This window comes from Lepisosteus oculatus, chromosome 14 (genome assembly GCF_040954835.1).
Source record: "Lepisosteus oculatus isolate fLepOcu1 chromosome 14, fLepOcu1.hap2, whole genome shotgun sequence".
Taxonomy (NCBI): Eukaryota; Metazoa; Chordata; class Actinopteri; order Semionotiformes; family Lepisosteidae; genus Lepisosteus; species Lepisosteus oculatus.
In genome coordinates, this window is record NC_090709.1 from 5420495 (window position 1) to 5447706 (window position 27212).

Consider the following 27212-nt stretch of genomic DNA (forward strand, 5'->3'; position numbering starts at 1 on the left):
TCAAAACCCAAACATCTGCTATTGCTGTTGTTTCTTTGATAGTTTCTTCAAATCCTTCAATTGGTCTTCGATATCAAGAGATAATATCATACAAGTTGTGGTTTTCTTTTAATCACCAATTTTATTAAAATTTCACCTTCTTTTACAGATAGTAGTTCAGGTGGGTAGCTGCGTCAGCATGCGTAGGCTGCAAAGGAACAAGTAATAGGTTTATTCCATGCTGAAAAAAAGAAGAAAGAGAACACAACGTTTCGGCCGTGGAGCCTTCTTCAGGTGTGAGAGAGACAGGGCAGTAGGCAAAGGTAAAGTAGCGGGAGAACAAAGGTTGGGAGGGAGGAGGAGTGAGAGGCGGGAGCAGGGGACAGAAAGAGAGGCCAATCAAGAGGTGTGAAGTCAGAATGGGTGCAGAGAGGTGTGAAATGAAACTTCCAATAAATGGAGAAAATTTAAAAGAACAGTAATCTGTCGTTAAGGGAAGGGAGAATGTGTGATCCTAACTGCAGAATAATTTTAGTTTCGGTGGTCTTTCTGATGTATGAGTTCGGAAAACCGTCTTTGAGAACACAGACGGAGAGATTAGTGTGGTCGTGGCCGTCAGAGGTGAAATGAGAAACAATGGGCTTGGAGAGATCTTTAATCTTCACAGCCCTGACGTGTTCTCTGAAGCGGTCTCCGAGTCTCCTTCCTGTTTCTCCAATGTAGATGGCTGGGCATTTACTGCAAGAGATACAGTAAATAAGGTTGCTGGAGGTACAAGATGCTGTCTGGGTGATCCGGAATTGTCCTGAGGGGCCTTGAATGAGTGTGGTGGTGGCTGTGTACTTGCAGGTGATACAGCGAGCTCTGTTGCAAGGGAAAGTGCCTGGTGTGGATGGTTGTTGAGGGCGGTCAAGGGAGCTGTGAACAAGGAGGTTACGCAGATTAGGTGGTCGGCGATATGAGATGATAGGGCGATCAGAAAAGAGGGCCCCAATGGAGGGATCATCCTGTAGGATGGAAAAATTCTGGTTAATGGTCCTGGGGATAGGAAGTGTGTTAGGGTGGTAAGGAAGCACCAAGGGAATGCGGTTGTTACAGCGGGAGTTCCTGATCGGGTTGATGGTCCGGGGGGTGTTTTTGGCTCGGGCAAGGGCCCTGTCAATCACACTGCTGGGATATCCTCTGTTGATAAAAAATGAGTACATTTCGAGGGCTTGGTTCTCGAAGTCGATGTCGTCGCTGCATAGTCTTCGTAACCTAAGGAACTGTGAAAAAGGAAGAGAGTTTTTAGTGTGGTTGGGGTGAAATGAGCTGTACAGGAGGTAGCTGTGGTGAATCCGTGGGTTTGTAATAAACTGAAGTGGAAAGTCGGGGGTAGTTGATAGACAAGTGGATGTCTAGAAACGGAAGAGTGGTGGAAGATATGTGAACTGTATATTTGAGGGACGGGTGGAAGTTGGTGAAATGGTGCAACTTCCACCCGTCCCTCAAATAGGCTCCACGGCCGAAACGTTGTGTTCTCTTTCTTCTTTTTTTCAGCATGGAATAAACCTATTACTTGTTCCTTTGCAGCCTACGCATGCTGACGCAGCTACCCACCTGAACTACTTGCACCATTTCACCAACTTCCACCCGTACTCATTTTTTATCAACAGAGGATATCCCAGCAGTGTGATTGACAGGGCCCTTGCCCGAGCCAAAAACACCCCCCGGACCATCAACCCGATCAGGAACTCCCGCTGTAACAACCGCATTCCCTTGGTGCTTCCTTACCACCCTAACACACTTCCTATCCCCAGGACCATTAACCAGAATTTTTCCATCCTACAGGATGATCCCTCCATTGGGGCCCTCTTTTCTGATCGCCCTATCATCTCATATCGCCGACCACCTAATCTGCGTAACCTCCTTGTTCACAGCTCCCTTGACCGCCCTCAACAACCATCCACACCAGGCACTTTCCCTTGCAACAGAGCTCGCTGTATCACCTGCAAGTACACAGCCACCACCACACTCATTCAAGGCCCCTCAGGACAATTCCGGATCACCCAGACAGCATCTTGTACCTCCAGCAACCTTATTTACTGTATCTCTTGCAGTAAATGCCCAGCCATCTACATTGGAGAAACAGGAAGGAGACTCGGAGACCGCTTCAGAGAACACGTCAGGGCTGTGAAGATTAAAGATCTCTCCAAGCCCATTGTTTCTCATTTCACCTCTGACGGCCACGACCACACTAATCTCTCCGTCTGTGTTCTCAAAGACGGTTTTCCGAACTCATACATCAGAAAGACCACCGAAACTAAAATTATTCTGCAGTTAGGATCACACATTCTCCCTTCCCTTAACGACAGATTACTGTTCTTTTAAATTTTCTCCATTTATTGGAAGTTTCATTTCACACCTCTCTGCACCCATTCTGACTTCACACCTCTTGATTGGCCTCTCTTTCTGTCCCCTGCTCCCGCCTCTCACTCCTCCTCCCTCCCAACCTTTGTTCTCCCGCTACTTTACCTTTGCCTACTGCCCTGTCTCTCTCACACCTGAAGAAGGCTCCACGGCCGAAACGTTGTGTTCTCTTTCTTCTTTTTTTCAGCATGGAATAAACCTATTACTTGTTCCTTTGCAGCCTACGCATGCTGACGCAGCTACCCACCTGAACTACTATCTGTAAAAGAAGGTGAAATTTTAATAAAATTGGTGATTAAAAGAAAACCACAACTTGTATGATATTATCTCTCGATATCGAAGACCAATTGAAGGATTTGAAGAAACTATCAAAGAAACAACAGCAATAGCAGATGTTTGGGTTTTGAACCAATGATTACACCTCAATAATCAATTCGTCCTCAAAAAAAGAAGAGACAGGCATGTTTTGAGCCTCATAATGATCCTCTTCTGGATCCACAAGAAACGTGTTTTGGATGTACTTATAACTTCCATCAAAGAGAGATCTCATCAGTTGCATGCAATTGAAACTTTTGACTTTTTGGATGGTATTGAAAATATTTTTTAAAAATAAAATAAACAATTTTCCAAAGAAGATCTCATGAAGTATTGCCAGGATCTATTCTTAGCGTTTGGTAGTGATAACACTGCTGATATTGATGGGGTAGAAACGTACGATGCGTTGACAGGATTTCTGAAGCGAGAAGTCCTAGAATGCCGTATAGAATACTTGTTCTTTTACAGATGTCTTGCATGTATCACAAGATATAACAGTCCCCTTGCGTCCTCAGGTAAAATGTTTTAAAAAGTACAACAAAAGTACAATATACTATACAGCATTTATGGTTACATGTATATTAAAATGAAGGTACATATACCGAGATATTAAAATACAATTGTACAGTCCAAACCTAATAATGCTTGTGAAGTTCTCCACCAAATCTGCACTGTAATTTTGAAGTATGATAGCTGAGAATGCAAGGTGAGTATGAAATTCAAATTAATTTCTTGGAAGCTGCTGATGTTGGTCGTTATTGAGCATTCCAGATCATATTCACTTAAGTACTAAATTGATTACTTCTTGTAGCTTGAAACGTGCACAATATTTGCATTTCTTGCAAATATCAAGGTGTTTTAGGTGTCACTGAGAACAATAATCGAGTTTGAGCAGATATTATGCTTACATGGGAATCACAAGACGTGCTCCTCTAGGTGGGCTTGAACTACCAATCTTCCGCTTAAGAGAAAGAGTAACAAGAACCAATGTTTTGCCAAGTAATTTGAAGACCTAGATAAAGAAACGTGCTGCAGAATAAAGAAGCACGGACAGGGTTTGAACCCTCATAGCCAAGATGTCCACCTACTATACGATGTTAATGGAGGCATACATGTTTCCATGGGATATTTACTCCTGCTTCCAAACCAATATGCTGCAGTGATATCTGATAATGGTACTGTCACTGCTTGTGAGCCACGTGTTTCAGCTGTCAGCCTACTATACCATGTTCAACCAACGCTAGTAATATCACTGTTGTAGTAGAGGAGCAAGAGAGGTGCAGTCGGTAGAGCTGGTGACCCTTAAGTTCAGAATTGTGGATTCAAGGTTTGTTTGTGTCCTTTCTGATCCCTCTAATCTTTTAGTAGGACAGTGCAAGCAAAACATGATAGCGTACAGTGACAACCCAATGTCTTATGTGCTTTGTGTAATTCAGCTTTCTTACCACTTTGTGGCTCGATTCAGATATCGTTGTTATAGCAAGGGGCGAGCAAAGGCTTTCCTAAATCAAGGTTGGTCTGCTCACAAGTAAATATAAACACTTGAGCGTTTGCTGTTTGAAGACCGCACTTTGTCAAAAATACTGCGGTTTCTTAATTTCACATAATGGTATTTAGACGGGGCAAAGTAGTGTAGCCCTTGTGCAACTTTGATTAGCGTTTGTTATTCGGTTTTGAGGTTTGAGGAGCGTAATGCAAATCAAACTGGTGAATAGAAAATGAAACAGGAATCACTTCTTGGGCTAAGAAATCCAAGAAGCATGGAAACCTGTGGATTTTAACACTACAGAACACTCACAAATCACAGTGTTGCTGCTTTTATATTTCGGTCTTTGACTTTTGAATGCACACCTTACCGGAAATCTTTCTTTACTTACAGACAGCTCAAAAAGTTCTTAAGGCAGAAATTGGAGCCCATCTAAAAGTTCCTTTCTGCTAATCACATTTAAGTGTTAACGAAGCATTTTCCTGCCCATCATGTTCTTGATAAGCAGTTTCTCTGTTTTCCTCCTATTGTCATTGTCAGCACAATAAGACAGGAACAATACACAAAAAATAAAAAAGTAGCTGTCAGAAGTGGGATTTAATCCCATGTTTCCATTTGGAGACCAGAACACCCAACCAAGATGAAAGACATCAGTTCTCAAGTCTGACACCTTAGACAACTCAGCCATCCTAACAAGTGATGACAAAACTTGTGCTGAATTCACCAGTAGTTCACTAAACTGAGTTTCTTCCTTGAACAGATTTGCTTGTCTACAGAGTAAATTGCAAAGTCCAGGTGTGCAAAGCTCATGGAGACTTATTCACAAACACTTACTGCTGTAATAAATGTAAAAGGATCTTCCACAAAGTATTAGTTGGGGGAGTTCACACTTATGCAACCAGGGTGTTGTAGGTTTATTAGTTTCAATTTTTCCAAAATTTTTCTCTTGAATTTTGTTGGTGGCAAGGTCACATTAAGGATGGAAAGACATCTGACATGATTTATCTTGATTTCTGGGTTAACATCACAAAAACCTGCAATTTCAATAAGAGTGTGTAGACTTTTTATATCCACTGTACAGTCACTTCCTTTGTTAAGCGCCATGGGGCAACCTAGTTATTGTGAAAGGCGCTATATAAAAATAAATTTAATTTAATTTAATTAATCCAGAGCATCAAGGCACTTTACAAAACATGCATAGAAAAGTAGAGTATAAATTTGTAAAACCTTAGTTTCTGAAGTAACTGCTTGGATAATCCAACTGCCACTGTTGTTACTGCTTCTGCTGCTAATACTACTACTGTTACTACTACTACCACCATGACTTCAGATTCTAATACTAATTCTGATACTAATACTCCTGCTACTATTACTGCTGTCATTACTACTAATAGTGATAAAAACAGGGCACTCACAGATCTGTGGATGTGGGTCTGGACTCTAGAAAGTGGTTCCATTCGCAAACAGCTCTGGACCTCAACACCTGTTGATGGATCACTTCTGTCAGACACACCAGTGGAGCCCAAGTCCACCTACACACACTCACACACACTGACAGATATACACCCACACACTCACACACAGACACTACACAGACTCACAGACACACACATGACACTACGAATACTTATAGACACACATCCACACACTCACAAACACAAATTCACACACTGACAGACACCACACACTCCTCACAAACACCACACACTCACAAACACATACACTCATAACTACAAATACACTATAAATAACACTAATACAAATACCAATTATATCGCAACAGTAACACTATCACTAAGACTTACACTATCATCATCACCAACACTGACACAAAATACTCCTACACTTATAATACTAATAATAACAGTAATGCTATCACTAAAACTAACATGACTACTAGTGTAAAAAATCTAACCTTATCTATATTATTATCATTAATATTAACAGGAAAACTAGTATTAAAACAATCAGTAGCACTATCATCATTAATACTCACATGAACACTAGCATTAATGTTAAAACTACCGATTGTACTTACACTAATATTAACATGAAGACAATATTAGTATTAGTTGCTATCCGTGACGTCACACCGCTCTTTGTGACGAAGGCGAGACACCTAGCAGTGCACAGTGACTTGGCGCCTGTCGCCGTGGTTACCATACTTATGATTTGTAAACAGTGGAAAAATGCATTTCAGCTTTTACTTACACAAATTTATCAACTTGGAATACAGTTTTTAAGAATTTATCAACTTGGAATATAATTTTTAAGCTCTAGCATACAATTCCTAAACAATCATTTGAATAATAATTCTTTAATTTCTGATTGAACATTATTAACACTAAAGACGCTATTGTAATTGATCGATAGAGGCTGTATTGACTGTTTTCTAGATATTTAAAACAGGGTCAGTACTCACCAATCAGTGAAGTTAATCGATTATTCTACGGTTCTTCAGTTGAATTAATTGGTTGTCGATAGATAAGTGATCAATAAGTCTCCTCCGTGCGCTCCGCGCGCCTCCCGCGGTCTCGCTCTCTGATCCCGGCGCTCTGGCTGGTGTCTGTGACGTCACAGCGCTCTTTCTGACAGAGCAGAGCGCGTCTCCGCTGGAGGAGACTCCTGTCCGGTGCCCGGGGGGCTTTTCTTACACATATAACATCTCCAAAAATAAAGGCGATTCATAACAGCTGGAAATGGAGAGCGACAAACCGAGGAATACAATTTATGAAACAAAAAAATAGTTTACTTCACAGACTAATGCGTTGTATAGCATACTCCCGTAGAGCAGAAGAGAAAGGGCACAAGTCCCTGTAATAAGCGCTTTTAAGCGTTTTACACGAATCTCCACAGAACAGAATCCAGGAGGATCAGACTCCTGATCCTGGAGGTTGAAGAGCATCTCCTGGTTTTATTTCCACTCGAGCTCTCAGTTCCTCATCCAGTTTGATGATTTAATTAACTGTATCACAGTTATCAGACTCTGTTTAACTGTATATAAGACTCCGTGAGAGACGTGTGGGAGACGCTGTATCCCAGGGCTGGTGTGGAATAACACACAGACAGGTCTTCTGTGTGATCTGAGTCCCACTGCTCAGAGCTACAGACTGGTCAACTGGTCACTATTGTAGACAAGACAATCGGTCTGCTTCTGCTGATAATCATATTACACTTATAAGAGTAGCAATACTGCTGTTCATTAAATCAGTAAAAAATAATAATAAGAGATAATCACATATTGCTCAATTTTCAGTCAAACACTTCTGTCTCTAAGAGGCTGTGAGGAAGGAGAAAAGGGGGAGATGTGACCTGAGTCCAGGCTGTTCTGTCTGATATTATTCATGTAGCAGCACTGATTGTCTCAATGTTCTCTGGTTCTGAAATGTCGGGATAAAGAGAAGGATGGAGATGAGCTTCTGTCTGTTCAGGAGGGAGGAGTTTGGGTAAAGTACTGAGGGACCCAGAGCTCTGTGTGTGAGTCTGAGCTGTGAATCTGACTGAGAGGAGATACTTTTTTTTATTCTGCCTCTGAGAAGTCTTTTCCTTTGCCAAGCAATGTTATATCCCCTTCAGATACTCTGCACAGACTGTCAGAGTGAGAGAAGAGGAGAGAGATGGACAGATAAGAGCACACGCAGTGAGAGAGTCAGGAAAGGGGAGAGAGAAGAGAAGGAGCAGGAAGACAGTGCAGGTGTTCAACCACACTGTGACCGCAGGAGACAGGAGGCTTTTCTCAGCTGCTGAGGAGCTCAGTGCTCATGGCCACTCAGGCTCAGAGGCTCTGGCAGCAGTCAGGTCTGAGGGCTTCTGCTCATACTGACACTGGAGCTCTGAGAGTCAGCCTCCATTCAGACAGGAACAGCCCCTCCTGTTCAGCCCTGAGAGACACACAAAGAGAGCTGTGTGGGGAGAGGACCTGTCACCCTGTAGAGCTCTGAACACTGGATTCTCCAGTGTCTCCCTGTGCAGCACTAGAGCTCTGAACACTGGGCTCTCCTGTGTCTCCCTGTGCAGCACTGGAGCTCTGAATATTGGGCTCTCCTGTGTCTCCCTGTGCAGCACTGGAGCTCTGAACACTGGGCTCCCTGTGTGTCTCTCTGTACAGCTCAGCTCTCAGCTGCCTCATCACACTGACACCCACAGCCTCACAGTACAGCCTGGCTTCCTGTGCTGGAAGAGCTCGGAGGAGCAAAAACCACAGACTCACTGCAGAGCCTGACCTGTAGCTCCAGTGAAGCTCTGCCTTAAATCACCGCTGTATTAACAAGGACTGAACTTTTTTTAAATAATTTTGTTGCTTTTTCTTATTTGAAACTGACTCCTGCTCTGCGGCTCCTGCTGCTGCAGCTATTATGGTGAAGCTGTAACACAAGACCTCTGCTATATTGAACAGGAGAGTTTAAATACAGCATAACTGCTAATACTACTACTGCTATCACAACTGCTGCCACTGATACTACTGCTACTACTAATATTTTACTGCTGCTCCTACTGCTGCTCCTACTACCTATAATAATAAGGAAGAGGATGTGAGCTGTGCCCTCACACTGTTCAGACTGGGGGTGTATCAGTCTATCAGTATCAGTTCAGCTCCACTGTGCTGTTAGAAAGTCTCAGTCATGCAGTCGGCTCCACGCAGAGAGACACTGGGGTCACAACTGGAGGGGCTGGAACATCTTTTTGGACTGTAGCTGCACAGAGACAGGCTTAGGGTCTAAGGGAGTCAACTGGAAGAGCTGCTGTCCAACAGGCTCAGTACAGAGGGAACAGTCACTGCTTGGCTATTCTTGTTTGTTTACATTATTGATCACAGTCACAGGACAGCCAGTTCTTATTCAGTCCACCTTGTCTCTGTATTCCTGTGCTGACCTGAATGACCTCACTGCCACCTTGAGCACAGGCTCTCCTCACACTGCCCTTGAAGAGGACCAGAAGACATTACTGTCTGGAGACACAACAACTCTGTGACTCACTGCAGGACACCAGTCATTGGACACTGCCTGACACAGACAGCAAGACACACAGGACCATATTCAGGACACCAGTCACTGGACACTGCCTGACACAGACAACAGGACATGACCACATTCTGGACACCAGTCACTAGACACTTCCTGATACAGACAGCAAGAATTACAGGACCATATATACATAATTGATTATCTTGATACTGATTTAAAAATATAATACTTGTCTACAATTTTTTTTAGTTTAATATCTGATCTCTTCCTGCCCCTGCAGCACCTGCAGCCCTGCTGTCTGTATCTGTATCTGTGTTTCCTCCAGTGAGACACAGAGCTGCTCCTGTCTCTCCTCTCCTCCGCGCTGCTGGGAGTGTCTTCAGGGAGAGGAAACAGTGATGTGTCTGATATATATGGAGAAGACTGAAAGGGCCCTGTGTGATTGGCGTCCCGCCTGTGTGAGAGGTTCCTGCTGTCAGTCTGAAAAGGCAGTGCTGTGTGTGATTGGCGGGGCGGGGGGCTGTGTTGTTACTGGGGGTCCGGGGTGTGGAGCAGCAGCTCAGTAGCCCTGTGGGCTCAGGGGTGAAGACAGAGGTCTCAGCTGCGCTCTGTGCTGATGACAATGGAGAGCTGCCTGTCCATCTTCTCTCTCGCTGTCCTGGTGCTGCACAGCTCAGCCAGTAAGTGACAGTCTTCTGCTTTCCAGACAGACAGAAAACAAGAATTAAAGTTAAGATGGAAAAGCTGCACAACATAATTTGTAAATGAGCTCGGGATGAGAGGTTTTACTGTTTTATTTTAAATCCAGGACTGTGGGTATTCATAAGAAAACATTAAAACTATTTTGATTGGTCTGTAAGTCAGGTAAAATAATTAGTTGCTTAGAACAACTTTATATTTTTAATAGCATCACCTCTGCCAATCTACTGCTACTTATTATTATCTTCAGTTTATGTCTCCAGTATAATTATCTGTATGCAATATTCTTATTCTTAAAACAGATAAGAGCGTTATTAAAGACAGGAGTATATTTTATTATTACAGGTTGTGGCTTTATTACAGATGGAACTTTTATATAAATCATTTCTTGAGAAGGTGATATTTTAGCTTGAAGAATTATTAAGGCCAGGTATAATAATAGATTTAAATGCACGTTTAAACACTTGAAAATGTCTGAGGAAGTAATGTTTTCCCACTAAATAATAATAAAAAACTGAGGTAGCATTGTAGGTAAATGAATTATTAAAGATGTGTATTTTTTTCATTATCTGATACTTTCAGTGTTAAAGCTCATTAGATAGTTCAATGTTATTTGAGGTAAATCTGTGTTTAAAGTTTGGAACAGTTTTAAGCCAGTAATAATTTTAGAGAAATTAATTAAAAGAGACTGAGGTACTATTGGAGGTCAATATATTAAAAAAAAAATGAATATTGGAGGTAAATATGATGTGAAACTATTTTGGACCCATAGCTGTTTCCAGATAGGAGTATATTTTTTTTTTTGAGACTGTGGTAGTTTTATTACAGAAACGTATTTTTCTGTATGGTTCATGCAGGTTTGCTGTGTTTAGACATTGAAAAGAACAGGCTGTACTGTAGAAAAAATATTTACTGCTCAGATAATAGAAAATATGATTTTTTTATTATTAGAAACCAGGGTTACAGTTGCTTTATTGAATGAAGAGTCCCGGGGAAGCTGGAGTCAATCCCAGCAAGCAACGGACACAATGCAGGCGACACACTGGAAAGCACACCAGTCCATCACAGGGCACACACACAGACACAGACATGCACACACTTTTGATAGTATCTGGGAGGAAACCAGAGAACCCAGAGAAAAAGAAAAAGATGTGAGCTCAGGTAGAACATACAAACTCCACACAGATAGCAAAGAGGGTCTGGAACTGAACTGGAAGGCAGCAATTATATTGACATTTGAGTAAAATTTGACAGATAAATGAGTTGGTCTTCTACAGTTAAGATTCAGATAATAAGCACTATTTTTCTTTTTGATAATGTGGAGATTTAATAAGAATGGTTTACTGCAATCTGGTTGGTGTGCATTTGAATGCTAGTTTTTAAGCATGGATAATGAAAATCAAATAATTACTTAAATAATATTGTACAAGTTACATAAATACTTCTCCTACCTCCATCAGTTGGAGATTCATGATCAGAGCACTCAGGCTTGAGGCATCGTTTAGGACAACTTTACAATAACACAGAGGGTTAATGAATTTACTAGTTAGCTGAAAGAAAGGGGTACCCCTCTTTTTTGTTCATTTAAGTTTATTATTTTTTATTTTTCTTCATGATTATACACAACATGAAAACTCCTAAGAGGATGAGAACAAGCTTCAATGCTGTTTAATAGTTTATCCTGTAAATAGCGTTTTGCCACTGGCAGTGATAAGGAAACCGCGGTTCTGGCAAGAGTGAAAATGCAAAGTAATTAAAGGCACAGCCAGAACATTCTGCACACTAATTCGTGTCTGGTCTCCTCATCACTTTGCAGATTGGTAAAACTCTTTAAAACCTCATAAATATAAAATAAAGTGAGCACAACGTGAATGATTGGATGTTGTGGCTAATGTATAGAGTTTTTGTATCAATCGCTGGTCAGAATGATTACATTGTCTTGACTATTTTTCAGGTAAGCTACCAGCCATGGTCCTTATTGTCACTCCCGCCGCAGAGGAGTAAAAGCACCTATTTCCATTTTAGGTGATTTTGTGTGATTTGTGTTATTTAACTGCATTCTTTGTAATGGTGCTTGTGTTGTTGAGTGGGCAGTGGTTGAGTCTGTAGTGCTGGGAATAATGTAGGAATGTGCTGTGTGTCTGTTGAGAAGACCGTCTGTGGTGGTGTTAAAAGCAGTTTTAAGGGGCTGAAATTCGAAAGTGGCTTCTGTATATGTGTATGTAGGGCCAAGGAGGCTTTTTGCAACTGTAAGACTAAATTACTCTTTAGTTTTGATTCTAACTTATCTTAAGCTCTGTTTTTTACAACGTTTTGAACAAGATTTGAACTTTAAATGTAGTGTATGGCAAAGTTGTGTAGTGCACAGTTGTGTTTGTTGATTGGGAGTGATGTGAGTGATGTGAGTTGGAGTGATGTTAATCTACCGTGCAGCACACAGTGCTATTTAAACCATCCAGACCCGCTTCCCGCTGCTCGGTATTGAGTCTTTTCTCAGAGAGCTCTACCCCGCCTTTGTTTGTACCTCGCTTTCTATACTTAAATCAGTTCTTAAATCTCATACCGTGTACAGACCAGTATTCAGTTTCCATTCTTATTTTGCAGTTATTACATGAGGCCTCATACAAAGATACAAACAAGCATCAGTGATTCAGACTTCTGACACCAGAGGCACTGAAAACTCTACTGACCACAGCTCTGAGAAAAAGAGAAATACAAGTCCCAGCCCTCTGAATTCATAGAATTACTACATGTATGCTGGTAGTCTCTCCAGTATCTCACACATAGAGTCACTGTGCTGCTAAACTCTCCAGTATCTCATACTGCAGAGTATGAAGTATCTCTCAGTAACTATGCTGTTAGACCCTCCAGTATCTCACGCAAAGTCAGGATCTGAAAAGGCAGATAGTGGGCGTCAATGTTTTACAGAAGTTGAGTGAGTATACTTAGTATGCTTTCTGTGTTGGTTTCTGCATGTAATCTGTTTCACCAGGGAATGGAGTAGCAGTCCAGTAACACAGAAAACTAAACTATCAGAAATATTTTCAATATGTATATGTACATATATAGAATTTTTCCTCCAAACATGGTAATATTATTTTCTCTGTCTCCAGGTAGTGCTGATGTGAGGCTGGTGAATGGAGCCAGTCCCTGTGTGGGGACAGTGGAGGTGTATCATGGTGGAGAGTGGGGGACAGTAGCTGACTTTGACTTTGGCTGGGATCTGGATGATGCAGTGGTGTGCAGACAGCTGGGCTGTGGATCTGCGGTTTCACCACCAGGAGGAGCTCACTTTGGACCAGGGTCTGGATCAATTCTGCTGAGCTGGGTCCTTTGCAAGGGGTCAGAGTCTGCACTGAGGGACTGTGGAAAACAAGAAATGAAACAGTATAGCATTTCTCATGGCTTTGATGCTGGAGTGAGGTGTTCAGGTAGGAGACACTGATCTAGAGTTTATCATCATGATCCATCAGTCCATCCTCTCATTTCCACAGTTGAGAGCTGTGACAACACTCTTCACTGTAATTACTGTATGTGTCTCTCTACCTGTGGGGAGATCAGAGGTACAAAGACAGGCAGGAAACCCTGTCTGAGTGTCACGTCCTGTGCACCTAGAGGGTGCTGCTCTTCTGTCTTGTTCCTAGATCCCTATGATTATCCATGTCTTTCCGGTGTGTCTTGTTGTATAGCCTATTTACTTCCTTTGTCTGCTCTGCTCCTTGCTCAGCATTAAGGGTTCGGATGTCTTGAGACATCTTGCTGTTTCAATTTTAATAGGACAAAGTTGTTAGACTTGCGCCCTTGGCACCCCACACCCCACATGGGACACAAACCCACTGCCCTGAAATTATGAGTTTCATGCTTTCAAAAGAGCTAGCCAGGGCCAAGGTGATTATTATAGTTGAGGAAAATATCACATGATATGAATTACAGTATTATAAGTGTAAGTAATAATTATATGTTGTGAATAATATTTATTATTATTATTAAATATCTATTGTAATTAACTGTGGAAGAAGTGTAAATTTGGGTATTAAATTTAGGAAAAGTCTTCTCCTGTATTTGTGTGTTTTTGCAGCTGGACAACAGGAAGTGTCTCTGTCTCTCTGAACATGTAGTTTATACTGTCTGTCCAGGAACTTTAGTGTTAGTTTAAACAGCCAGACTGTGGTCTGTGAGTATCAGTGCCCAGGTTATATAGTACTGCTCCAGCAGTGCCAGGCTGTGACAGTCCTGGTGTTGTCTAGTGTTTTTCTGTGCCCAGGTCAGACAGTCCTGCTCCAGCAGTGCCAGCCTGTGACAGTCCTGGTACTGTCCAAAGTGTCAGTCAGTGCTCAGGTCAGACAGTCCTGCTCCAGCAGTGCCAGCCTGTGACAGTCCTGGTGCTGTCCAAAGTGTCAGTCAGTGCCCAGGTCAGACAGTCCTGCTCCAGCAGTGCCAGGCTGTGACAGTCCTGGTGTTATTTAGAATTTCTCAGTGCCCAGATCAGACAGTCCTGCTCCAGCAGTACCAGGCTGTGACAGTCCTGGTGTTGTCCAAAGTGTCAGTTAGTGCCCAGGTCAGACAGTCCTGCTCCAGCAGTGCCAGGCTGTGACAGTACTGTTCTCTGGGCTCTATGAGTGATGTAGTTTAAATGATTCATAAATGTTCATGAGTTTTTAGTTTCTCTGACTGTTGTTGAGACAACAGGAGCTGCTCCGGCTGACTGTCTAGATGTCAGTCCTCCTTTATTCTCTTTTAAGGCCTCGGTGCAGTATGATTTTTTCACTGTCCTTCTGCACCTCTACCCTGCAGTATTATTGCCCTCTTTATATTAAATTCAAAACTGAGTTTCTAATTTTTCCTTTTTTTTCCTAACATGACCGAGCATATTAATACTTCAGAAACGTTTAGATTAAATGCAAGTGATGATTTTAAGATCTTTTAAATTGAGGATTACAATGATTTAATACAGGTAATCTAAAGAATATAATTTATCTGATTTTATTTTACTTTGACGTACTGTATTATACACACTGTTAATGTGCTCTAATACTGTTAAAATGTGTACAAATGTTTTGTTACATGTCAGGAGTGCGGTTAATAGGAGGCAGGAATCTCTGCTCTGGCAGAGTCGAGGTTTTGCGAGGGACGTCCTGGAGTACAATCTGTGAGGCCAACTTTGACATGAAGGATGCGGAGGTCGTCTGTCGTGAACTAGACTGTGGATTTCCAGCACAGCTGCTGAGAGGGGCTCATTTCAGAGAGGGACAGGGGCTGATCAGGACAGAGGAGATCCAGTGTCGGGGAAATGAGACCAGAATCCAAGACTGTCCCACCTCAACCAGGGAGAACCAGAGCTGCACTCACTGCAATGACATCGGCCTGGTCTGTACAGGTGAGAGCACTGCTGTCTGCACTGATCCCCAGCAGTATAAACACCTCAATATCTCACTCTGAGCCGCACTCACAGCAATTACATCATTCTGGTCTGTACAGGTGAGAGCACTACTGTCTGTACTGATCCTCAGCAGTACAAGCACTTCAATATCTTGAAGAAAAATCAAAGAAAAGATGTGCACAGTTGTTGTCAGTCAATATTTATATATTCTTACATGTACAGTAATAATTATGGTATTAGAAGAGAGTATAGTATTAGAAGATGGAGTAAGTGTGATGTTAGAATTTCACACCCTAGCAAACTTCTTAAGCAAGATTATTTAAAAAAATATTTTTACTATTTTTAAAACATTATGTTCAGACACATGACTATTGATTTTTATAGGTTCATCCTTGTCAGCTCTAGATGGTGGTGTCTGGCTTCCAGGAGGAGAGAGTCACTGTGATGGCAGGGTCGAGATTTACTACAACAGCACCTGGGGAAGACTCCTCCAGCACTCCTGGGGCTACAGAGAGGCCTCTGTGGTCTGCAGACAGCTGGGCTGTGGCTCAGTGGTGCAAATATACAACTCCTCTGTGTATGAGACAGGCGACAGTGCTGTGTGTGTGACAGGTATTCAGTGTACTGTAGTACAAGTCTATAACTCCTCTCTGTATGGGAAATGGTAACACTGCTGTGTGTTACAAATGATGTGTCCACGAGTTAGAGGAAGAACACTGTGCGTTATTCTGAGAGTTTCGGAGGGTCGGAGAGAGGGGTAAAAAGGGAAGAGATCGATGGCTACTTACCCTAGATGCTTGGCTGTAGTTGAAGTCAAGGGACGAAGGTTGAGTATCGAAGGGCAGAGGTTCAGTCAGGAAGAGTATTTCTCAGTAAAGAATGGTGAGGTAGGAGCTCCTAGAAAAGAGTCTAGTACCAAGCATAGACTTGAAGGTTAGATTATCCCAGCAGTTGAGGGTGCGGACATTAGTGTGGTGTCATTGCTGGTAATTTGATCAGCTAGCGCTTGCTGGAATTACCTGTAGATGTGGCCTCATTAGAGAGAGGTCGATTGCTGGATAGAATGCACTTGCTGGTGGACGTGACACTGTGTGTCTGCCAGGTATTCAGTGCTCTGTAGTACAAGTCTAAATCTCCTCTCTGTATGGGACAGTGACAGTGCACTGTGTCTCACAGGTATTCAGTGCTCCGGGGACGAGACTCATCTGGTGAACTGGAGTTCTCCACAGACAGTCAACTGTAGTGATGGACAGGAAGTGTCCCTGATTTGCTCAGGTAGGAGCCACTTGGTCTATTTGATCTTTTTTTATTAGTTTAACTATATATATTTTGATACCTGCTGCACTGATCTGGTAGAAGAAGATTGAAGCCAAGATGTCTGACTAAAGCAGGCTGAGCAGACAGACAAAAGTGAAAATAAACGTGGACAGAATTAAACAATTCACTTTCTCTACCGAAACACACAGGTCCTTCTGTAAAAATTTTCCTGGAGAGTTTGTCTCGGGTTGACTTCTTTGGCATCCTTTCCTCTCTTCAGTGAGAATCACGGTTGTCAGGACCGCCAGCCAGCGGAGATCAACCCATAAGTGAACTAATCAGCACCAGCAGCGGGTTAATAATAGCAAGCGCCGCCGCACGAGTTAACACACCTGCACATGCTTTACCGTGCGGCACCCTTTGCTATTTATACCATCATAACCCACTTCCCGCTGCTCAGTATTGAGTTATCTCCCTTAGAGCTCTACCTGGCGTACCCTAACCTTATGACACATGGATTTTGGACTTCCCCTTTTGCCATTTGACTTCGTACCTCGCCTCTCGACTTGGATTGTTTGCCTCCAGTGTCTGTCCTGGATTTCGACCCTCCTTACTTCCTTACTTCCATTGACCACGAACTCGCCTCTCGATTCGGATAGTTTGTTGCCTTGTCTACCGGCTACTCCTGCGGCTGCACAGGATCCATATCTCTACATTTGGGTATCCTCACAACAGTTCTCACTACAATTTCAGCTGACATCTTGCCCTCTTTTTAAAAAGAATTTCAAAGTGTAAAAAATCACCTCAGCCCCTAAACATCTCCTATAAAGGCTCCCCTTCTTTCCAAAACCCAGTCAACAAACCTGTTCTACATAATAATAAATTTAGACTTTTAGGAGACTTTTTTTCACACAACATACTAAATGATAACTAATTTAGATTAAAATCATAATATCAAAAAAACATCTGACTTGTTGTGTAATTTGGAAGGTAAATAGTTACATCAGCACAACTTTACAATTGCTTTTACTAAAGGGTATATGATGTTATCCTACCAATTTTTCCAGGGCTTTAATATATAATTACTTCAAGGGGAGAAGCAGGGGTTGGTAAAGTAGAGAAAAGTAGCACCCGGACCGCAGGGGGGAACCCAGGTGGATTGGCTGACTTGGCAGCCTCTGAAGCATAAAAACAAACACCCATGACTCCCGGAGTGTCGGCAGAGAGGCGCTGCCTCACGACTGGGAGCTAGGCCCTCAGGCAAGGAAGACTCCCCTGACTCTTTGAGAGTCACTTTGAGAGGTGCTGCCTTGCAACCAGGCTCCTGCCTTGGTATCAGGGGATAGAAAAAAGGGGATAGCCCCTTGAGTTGCATGAGAGGTGCTGCTTTGTGACTGGGAACGAATCCCTTAAGAGGGGAAGAGAAAGAGTGTCCCGACTTGAGGAAATATATTGAAAGGTGCCGGCTGAGGGGTTGAGAATGAAAGGAAAGCTGCTTGAGAAGGAAACAAAAGAAGTCCCCTGAGTTGCTGAGAGTCGGATTTGAGGCGGCGCCCTGCAATTGGGATAAGCCCTCAGGGGACCGAGAATAATGTGGCTGGGGTCCCCTCTGGCTCACTTTTTGAGAACCTCCCCAGAAAGGGTCAAGGTGGTGCTGCCATCCAGAGGTTGGGGAAGCGAGCTTCACTTACCCCCCAGAGATGGAGCCCCAGCCCAACATTTTCTCTCCCAACACCTGTGAGGACAAACAAAGTGTGTGCCAAAGCATAAGAAAATAAAGAAGCAAGAGAAAAGAACAGGAAAGAAATGCGTAGAGGCTAAGTGTGAGCCTGACCGCACAGTGGAGAGGAAAAAACCCTTGGAAAAAACCCTGTGGAGAGGGAAAACCTCTGGTGGTCCGGAGGAACAGACGCCCCCACTCTGGGCATTCTATCGCATCCACTCCGGGATAATGAGTAGCTGAAATGCCTGAGAGAATGTAAAGGTCAACTGCAGAGGAGGGAGGACAGCTGAGTGTCTTAATTGAATATCCGAGTGAGCTCGGGCAGTGTAGGTGGCAGCTTCAATTCAGATTACTGAAGGATCCACAGTGAACTGGATTGGGTTGGAAGAGCATAGAAATGAAAGTTAAAGTTTGGGATATGAGACAGGTCACAGAATTAAACACGTGACTCTTGAAAACAGAATATGGAGAAACTGGTGAATTCTGCGGCTCTTTGAATCTACAGCACTTAGACACATCCTAGAAGGGGGTAAGATGCAGAGGTTGTTGGAGGAGATACAGTATGTTTCCTAGAAGATGCTTTTGGTGGTCCTGTCTCTGGATTCCACGAACTGCGAGATGGAGTGCTGCAATATAAAGCCGTTAGGACATTGAAAAGACTGAAGCCTGAGGTGGAATTGAACCCCGGAGGTAAGATCTTGTAGCACTTGGAAAAAAACATTCAGAATAGCGAGGTTAAAATGGAGATGACGGTGGCTGGTGGAATGTGCAGAAGGTAGTGCATGTAGTTCAGGCAGAAGAGTAGGCTGTGTGGGTAGATCATGAAGATGGTGGAACTCAGGAACTTGAAGAGGAAGAGAGCTTTAATGGACATCAGCAAGAAGAGTTTAGGTTACTGTGAACTAGAAAGAGCATTGGCTACAGCTTTGGAAAGACCAGGGAGGTGTTCCTTGCCAGATACAAAGTATGGGTAACAGAAAACTGTATGAGATGTTGAAGGAGGCTTGTAATTAGAACAGGAAGAATGGTTCAATTAAAAATCCATAGACTGAATTTAATTGGGCATAAACAAAGAACTTAAACAAATATCAGCAGTAGTTGTCCACTTCTGGCACCTGGAAGAGTGGAAGAACAGATGACATCCCTGAAAATAGAAAGCCAGAATAAATTCGCCCAGAGTTAAACCTGTGAAGACATGAATCCCAGGATTTAGAGCAACAACAAGTTCTCCAGAACCCGCTACTCGGTAACCAAATTCAGAGCTGTCTAATAGGAAAAAAACACAATTGATATATTTACCTTCAAGAATCTGGCAGCGCAAATGAGGATCAAAAAGCTTGAAATTGGGGGGAAGAAGATCATCCTTTATCGGTAATGAAAATGGTGGATTTGTTATCAGCATGAATTAAGAATGTTTTATTTCTATTTCTTCCCCCCATCCTCTGATTTCCCCTGACATGGATGGCAACAACAAGGTAGAGTTCCAGAAGGGCTGATGATCATGCATGTAGAGAGAGCTCCTGGATTTGAGAGGTTGGAAATTAGAAAAACCATTGAGCATTGAATATTACTATTAGACTGAGAGGAGAAGCATCAATCAAGGACAGGTAGTGCAGAGTGGGACACCAGTTCTTGCAAAACAAAGTGGCAGTTCCAGTGGGGGAGAAATATCCACATTCTAATATCTTTTTGAGCATCAGTTGATAAAGTGGGCATTGAGAGAGGCTGACAGTAGCTGACAGAAGTTGAGAAAAAGATTTGCCTTGAGGTATAATGTGGATAACATAATTGCAAAGCCCCAACTAGGATATCGAGTTGTGTTTATTGATAAATTTCAAAATCTGAAAACAAAAGTGGAGGGAGCGATTTAAACTCTAAATATTTAAGATCTAAAGTGATAAGACTTTTCTACCAGGAAGCTTACGCGTAGCGATACCAAAAGGGTTGATCCAGTATGATGAAAAAGGATGCTCTAGGAGGGACCAATGAGAAAGCCTTTCACAGCTCAGCTTGAATCAAGGCAGCAATCATCTCAGGCTCAGCAATAGAGGGAGGAAGACAGGACAAAATGATGGAATTGATGGCGCAAAAAAAAATAATTCAGAGGCCATCAAGAAAGTCGTTAACGAGAGGGGAGAGAAGATCATGAAGGGAGTGTTCCAGGGTGGAAATACTGATGGGTGTATGAACTTGGAAGAAAGTAGAGAATCATTTTGTAGCATAAAATAAAGAACCACCTTAACACACAAGGATCAACAGTAGTAGTCCACTTCTTGCACTTGAGGGTGTTCGTCAACCTGCTCAGTTCCTCATCGTCATCTCCCCGTGTCTCACTCCCTTCCGGATTCTTCCATCTGCAAAGGGTCCTGATCTATGCTTCGTTACACCTTGACTATAAAGCAGCATAATGCAGCAGGTTGGAAAGGAGAGGAAGAAATGTCGGCATGGTAGATTAATTTGAATCCAAGGAGGTCAACGAAAGAGCGTTGGAGAATCATCAAGGTGCTGGAGGAAAGACAGACAATTTGTGGATAGCTATTAAGTCATTATGCTGCTTGTATCTCCAGTATCTCACACATAGAGTCACTGTGCTGCTAGACTCTCCAGTATCTCACACACAGTCACTGTGCTGCTAGACTCTCCAGTATCTCACACACAATCACTGTGTGCTAGACTCTCCAGTATCTCACACACAGTCACTGTGCTGCTAGACTCTCCAGTATCCCACACACAGTCACTGTGCTGCTAGACTCTCCAGTATCCCACACACAGTCACTGTGCTGGTAGACTCTCCGGTAACTCACACGCAGTCACTGTGCTGGTTGACTCTTCAGTATCTCACACACAGTTACTGTGCTGCTACACTCTCCAGTATCTCACACACAGTCACTGTGCTGGTAGACTCTCCAGTATCTCACACACAGTCATTATGCTGCTTGTATCTCCAATATCTCACACAGTCGCTGTGCTGCTACACTCTCCAGAATCTCACACACAGTCACTGTGCTGCAAGACTCTCCAGTATCTTACACAAAGTAAGGATCTGAAATGGCAGATAGTGGACTTTCTGTGTTTAATAGAAGTTGACTTTGTGGAATTAGTAGGTGGTTAACTTTCTGCATGTCCCCTGTTTCCAGTTCACAGGGATATGGAGTATCAATCCAGTCAAGAACTTTAAGCAAATTTAACTAACTGAAATATTTTCAGTATGTATATATACATATATAGAATATTTCCTCCAGACATGGAAATAATATGTTCTCTGTCTCCAGGCAGTTCTGATGTGAGACTAGTGAATGGTGCCAGTCCCTGTGAGGGGACAGTGGAAGTGTATCATGATGGAGAGTGGGGGACAGTTGACGACTTAAACTGGGATCTGAATGACGCTACGGTGGTGTGCAGACAGCTGGGCTGTGGATCTGCTTTTTCAGCACCAAATAGAGCTCACTTTGGACCAGGGTCTGGATCAGTCCTGCTGAGTTTGATATCCTGTAGTGGGTCAGAATCTTCTTTGAGAGGCTGTGGAAAACAAGATGTGAAACACCATAATATACCTCACACTAGAGATGCTGGAGTGAGATGTTCAGGTAGGTAAGACTGATGTGTCAGTAATGTTGATGGTGCTGGAGTGAGGTGTCAGACAGGAGTCTAACTCTCTCCAGTCTCCAGCACTGAGGACAATTACAACTCCTCCACTGATCTAGAGTTGATCATCAGGGTCAATCAGTCCATCTTCCCATTCCCACTGTTCTTGTCCTGCTGAGAGCTGTGACGACACTCCCCACTGTCACTTTGTGTCTTTCTACCTGTGTGGAGTAAGAGGTATAAACACAGACAGGACACTCTAAAAGCAGTAGCAGTTGGCCCAGGGGCTGATTCTCTCTCTCTGTCTCTGTCAGCCTGGATCAGAAGAGCTCCGATTTAATTGAGAGATGAGATCTCAGCACAACATTGGATACAAATAAATATGAATTAGAATAGTTCTGGGCTCATTAGGGTAATTCAATCATTTCAGGTTTGTTGTTTAATCAGTGCCCAGGTCAGACAGTCCTGGTTTGTCAAGAGTGTCTGTCAGTGCCCAGGTCAGACAGTCCTGCTCCAGCAGTGCCAAGCTGTGACAGTCCTGGTTTGTCAAGAGTGTCTGTCAGTGCCCAGGTCAGACAGTCCTGCTCCAGCAGTGCCAAGATGTGACAGTCCTGGTTTTGTCAAGATTGTCTGTCAGTGCCCAGGTCAGACAGTCCTGCTCCAGCAGTGCCAAGCTGTGACAGTCCTGGTTTTGTCAAGAGTGTGTGTCAGTGCCCAGGTCAGACAGTCCTGCTCCAGCAGTACCAGGCTGTGACAGTCCTGGCCTTGTCCAGTACAGAGTGTCTGTCAGTGCCAGGTCAGACAGTCCTGCTCCAGCAGTGCCAGGCTGTGACAATAATGTTCTCTGGGCTCTATGAGTGATGTAGTTTAAATGATTCATAAATGTTCATGAGTTTTCAGTTTCTCTGACCGTTGTTGAGACTACAGGAGCTGCTCCTGCTGACTTTCTAGATGTCAGTCCTCCTTTATTCTCTTTTAAGGCCTTGGTGCAGTATGATTTTTTCACCATCCTTCTGCACCTCTACCCTGCAGTTTTATTGCCCTCTTTATATTAAATTCAAAACTGAGTTTCTAATTTTTCCTTTTTTTTCCTAATGTGACCGAGCATATTAATACCTCAGAAACGTTTAGATTAAATGCAAGTGATGATTTTAAGATCTTTTAAATTGAGGATTACAATGATTTAATACAGGTAATCTAAAGAATATAATTTATCTGATTTTATTTTACTTTGATGTACTGTATTATACACACTGTTAATGTGCTCTAATACTGTTAAAATGTGTACAAATGTTTTGTTACATGTCAGGGGTGCAGTTAATAGGAGGCAGGAGTCTCTGCTCTGGCAGAGTTGAGGTTCTGCGAGGGACATCCTGGAGTACAATCTGTGAGGTTGACTTTGACATGAAGGATGCGGAGGTCGTCTGTCGTAAACTAGACTGCGGATTCACAGCAGACTTGCTGAGAGGGGCTCATTTCGGAGAGGGACAGGGGCTGATCAGGACAGAGGAGATCCAGTGTCGGGGAAATGAGACCAGAATCCAAGACTGTCCCACCTCAACCAGGGAGAACCAGAGCTGCACTCACAGCAGTGACATCGGCCTGGTCTGTACAGGTGAGAGCACTGCTGTCTGTACTGATTCCCAGCTGTATAAACTCTTCAATATCACATTCTGAGCAGTGTGGGATAATTACTTTTCTTCCTCATAGCTTTCCCACTGATCTTTGAGAGCATTGTGTTTCTACTGTGTCATCATCTAGTTTAATTAAATATCTAAAGAAAAAATGGTGTAAAGTCCTGATTTGTTTTGTCCTTGCTTTTTAGAAAGTGTTTCATCACTTTAAAAAAAAATATTTGCCTGAGTTTAATATGCTTGTATTTTGCATTTCAGAGCACTGCATATTGAACCAAAAAACTAATTTCTTTGGATCAGTCAGTGAGCTGCAGCAGGCAGTGGTCTTGTGGTCATGTGATTTCCACTTTTCATGATTCATTTTTATTTCTCACAGTGTGATAGATAATTGGTCTTGTGTTTTGAAGTTAAATATTCAATAATTATGCGTATGTATGAGACGTTTGTTGTACAATCTACCTTCTGTAAAATCAACCTTAATAACATTTCATACTGTATAGCTCCTGACTCTCCTGTCCTTTGTATAAAGTCTAGTGATGTTAATGCTTACGGATCCTGACATGTCCTCTCTGCAGAATACAGTGACTACAGGCTGATGGGCGGCCCTGACTCCTGTTCTGGCCGGGTGGAGCTGCAGTACCGCGGTGAATACAGGACAGTGTGTGACCAGTACTGGGACCTGAGAGATGCCACTGTTCTCTGCCAGCAGCTGGGCTGTGGGGAAGCTGTAGCAGTTCCAGGACAGGCCTGGTTTGGACAAGGCAGTGGATCAAGAGGGGTTGATGTGTTTGAGTGCTGGGGCAATGAGACTCATCTCACCTGGTGCGCTGTCTCTTCATGGGGCAGAGCTGCTTGCTCTCATGGGCAGGATGCTGGAGTCATTTGTTCTAGTAAGAATCAATGCATATTCACATTTTCAGAATTAAGAAAGCTTTAAATAACAGATCAGTAGGATCTCTAATCCAAATTTCTGCCACTTGCTCATGAAGCAACCAAATCCATTTACATGGTCTTGGTCTCCAAGTCAGGCATATCAGACCAACTGTTCAAAATGCCAGTAAAAGCAATCTTCTTACCAGAATCACTAAATATTTCTCACTTTTCAAACTGGCCTAACCTCCAAAGAGCTCCAGCACATCTGTTGTCACCTCTCACCCAGCTGTCTTTCCCACAGTCCACAGTACAACCATGATCACCTCTCTCTCCGCCTTCTGTTCCCATAATCCTCTCTCATCTCCACAGAGCTCCAGCACAACTGTGTTCCCAAGATCCATCCACTTTATCTATCCACATCTGCTTTCTATTTAGCTTCCATGACCCACATTCATGCTGTTCTATAGGACACTACTCAGCTGCTAATTCCAGCTGCACCCACCCTGTGTAACTGAACAAACAAGCCAGTTCACATTCATATTCCTCATTCCCAACCTCTCTGCCACAGATGTCCACACTACAGGTTGTGCTCCTTTTAGTGTCCCAGTGAGCTGAGCTCACCTGCCCAGTGCTGTCATAACCATCCTCACTCATTAGGAATGATCTAAAGAGCTTCTGCAAGAAGGCAGTTGAGGTGAAGGAGGGCAAAAAGAAAAGATGTGCACAGTTGTCATCAGCCAGTGAATATTTATATATTCATATATGTAATAATTACAGTATTAGAAGAGAGTATAGTATTAGAAGAGAGAGTAAGTGTCATATTAGAATTTCACACCCTAGCAAACGTCTTAAGCAAGAATATTTAAAAAAAATATTATCACTATTTTTAAAACACTATGTTCAGACATAATAAGCTGTGTTGTATCAAGATAATTTTACAAAATAATATTCCGGATAACCCCTCTGTGAGTTTGTTTTGTTTTACTGATGTATGACTGAAAATAATCTTGATTATCATTTTTTTAGATTCATCCCTGTCAGCTCTAGATGGTGGAGTCCGGCTGTCAGGAGGAGAGAGTCACTGTGATGGCCGGGTGGAGGTTCACTACAACAGCACCTGGGGGACACTCCTCCAGCACTCCTGGGGCTACAGAGAGGCCTCTGTGGTCTGCAGACAGCTGGGCTGTGGCTCAGTGGTGCAAATATACAACTCCTCTCTGTATGAGACAGGCGACAGTGCTGTGTGTCTAACAGGTATTCAGTGCTCTGTAGGACAAGTCTATAACTTGTGTATAACGAAGATACTTATGGGTACGCAGGCATTCACGACATACGAAACGTTTGCACGTACTGTATAGTTAAGTTATTACTTGGTTTTCAAAATGCAACGAAATACAATATTGTTGTTGCTGCTGTTCTGGTTGTTTTTATCCCGTAAAGCGTTTTGAGAAGCCACCTTTAAAGGCGATATATACTGTAAAACCGCTGATTCTTATGGAATGTGTTCCGCAGGAGATTCAAATTTTTAGTTATTTATATTTTAATCGCGTATCTTAGGAAATTATTTATTGTCTTCATATTTGGCCAGGGCTTTAAAGAGAAGGCACGCCAAAAAATGTCGGTGCAGTCGTCTCCGCTTTACAGGTACCCCCGTGCTGGAAGAATTTGACCTCAGAACGTTTGCCCAGCGTAGTTATAGTGGACATAAAAACAAGAGTTCGCTGGGATTATATCCTAGAAGACACAGACCGGCACAAGTGCTGTTTGTTTTTGTTTTTTTTGCGGCTCATTGTTAGCCACAACGGGCACACCTGCACACTCTCTAAGTTTTGGGAAGGCTAGGTGGGAGCATAACACAACGCTCTTCTTCAGGTGTAAGGCTGGGGTTGTAGTGATGAAAAATAAAAGTGAAAGCCTTCAGCCTGGAGGCTGATGATCGGGCAGTATTTGGTCTGTGTCTTTTTCTCCTGGTTGTCCTTCCTGGTTTCATCAGGCCTGGAGCAGGGAGCACATTGTCTCCTGTGAGCTTCACATCACTATCTTAGGTACTGGGAAAGCTTGGCAAAAATAAAGGAGTCCCTGGGAAAAGTAACACGTCTTGAAGAAGCCTTAACATGGCATCACAATATGTGTTCTTAGTCAAAGCTTTCTGTTGGTCTCCCAGTCACTGAGAGCTGGATGTTACAGTTTTTTCATCTTATTTATTTTTTTTTTATTGTTGTATTTCATGTGCCCTGTTATGGTGTCATGCTGATGAAGTTCTCTCCTATCTGCAGGATACACAGGGTTCAGGCTGGCGAATGGCTCGGACTCCTGCTCTGGACGAGTGGAGCTGCAGTACGACAGTAAATGGGGGACTGTGTGTGATCAGTGCTGGGACCTCACAGATGCCAGTGTTCTCTGCCAGCAGCTGGGCTGCGGGGAGGCTGTAGCAGCACCAGGACAGGCCTGGTTTGGACAGGGCAGTGGACCAGTATGGGCTGATGTGTTTGAGTGCCGGGGCAATGAGAGCAGTCTCTCACACTGTGCTGTCTCTACATGGGGGAGAGCAGTGTGATTTTGACACATTGCTGGTGCTCCACTTCCATCAATCTGTTGGATCCTAGTGAAAAATTGTCTTTTAAATTGAAATTCCAACCATTTTCTAACAGCTTCATCCAATTTAGGGTCATGGGGGAGTTGGAGCCTACCCAAGCAAGCAACAGGAGAAAGTGATACCAGTCCGTCACAGTGCACACACAGACACAAACACACACCGATACCTGGGGCAGTTATCCCAAAATCTAAATAACCTGTCAGAATGTTTCTGGACTGTGGTAGGAAATCCACGTGAACATGGGAAGAACATGCAGGTCATTAGTGCTGTGAGGCAGCAATGTTAACTACTGCACCACAATGCCATCCAATA

General features: G+C 43.1%; 1 long non-coding RNA gene and 1 pseudogene across 1 annotated transcript; one reads left to right on the top strand and one right to left on the bottom strand.

Annotated features, from left to right (window-relative positions):
- The window catches only part of LOC102695046 (zinc finger protein 721-like), a 1154024-nt pseudogene that overhangs the window by 1079588 nt on the left and 47224 nt on the right, over positions 1-27212 (bottom strand).
- Positions 14940-16496, top strand: LOC138242953 (uncharacterized). The gene is made up of 3 exons (XR_011191834.1): positions 14940-15229; positions 15617-15844; positions 16409-16496. It is a non-coding gene; the product is annotated as an uncharacterized lncRNA (long non-coding RNA).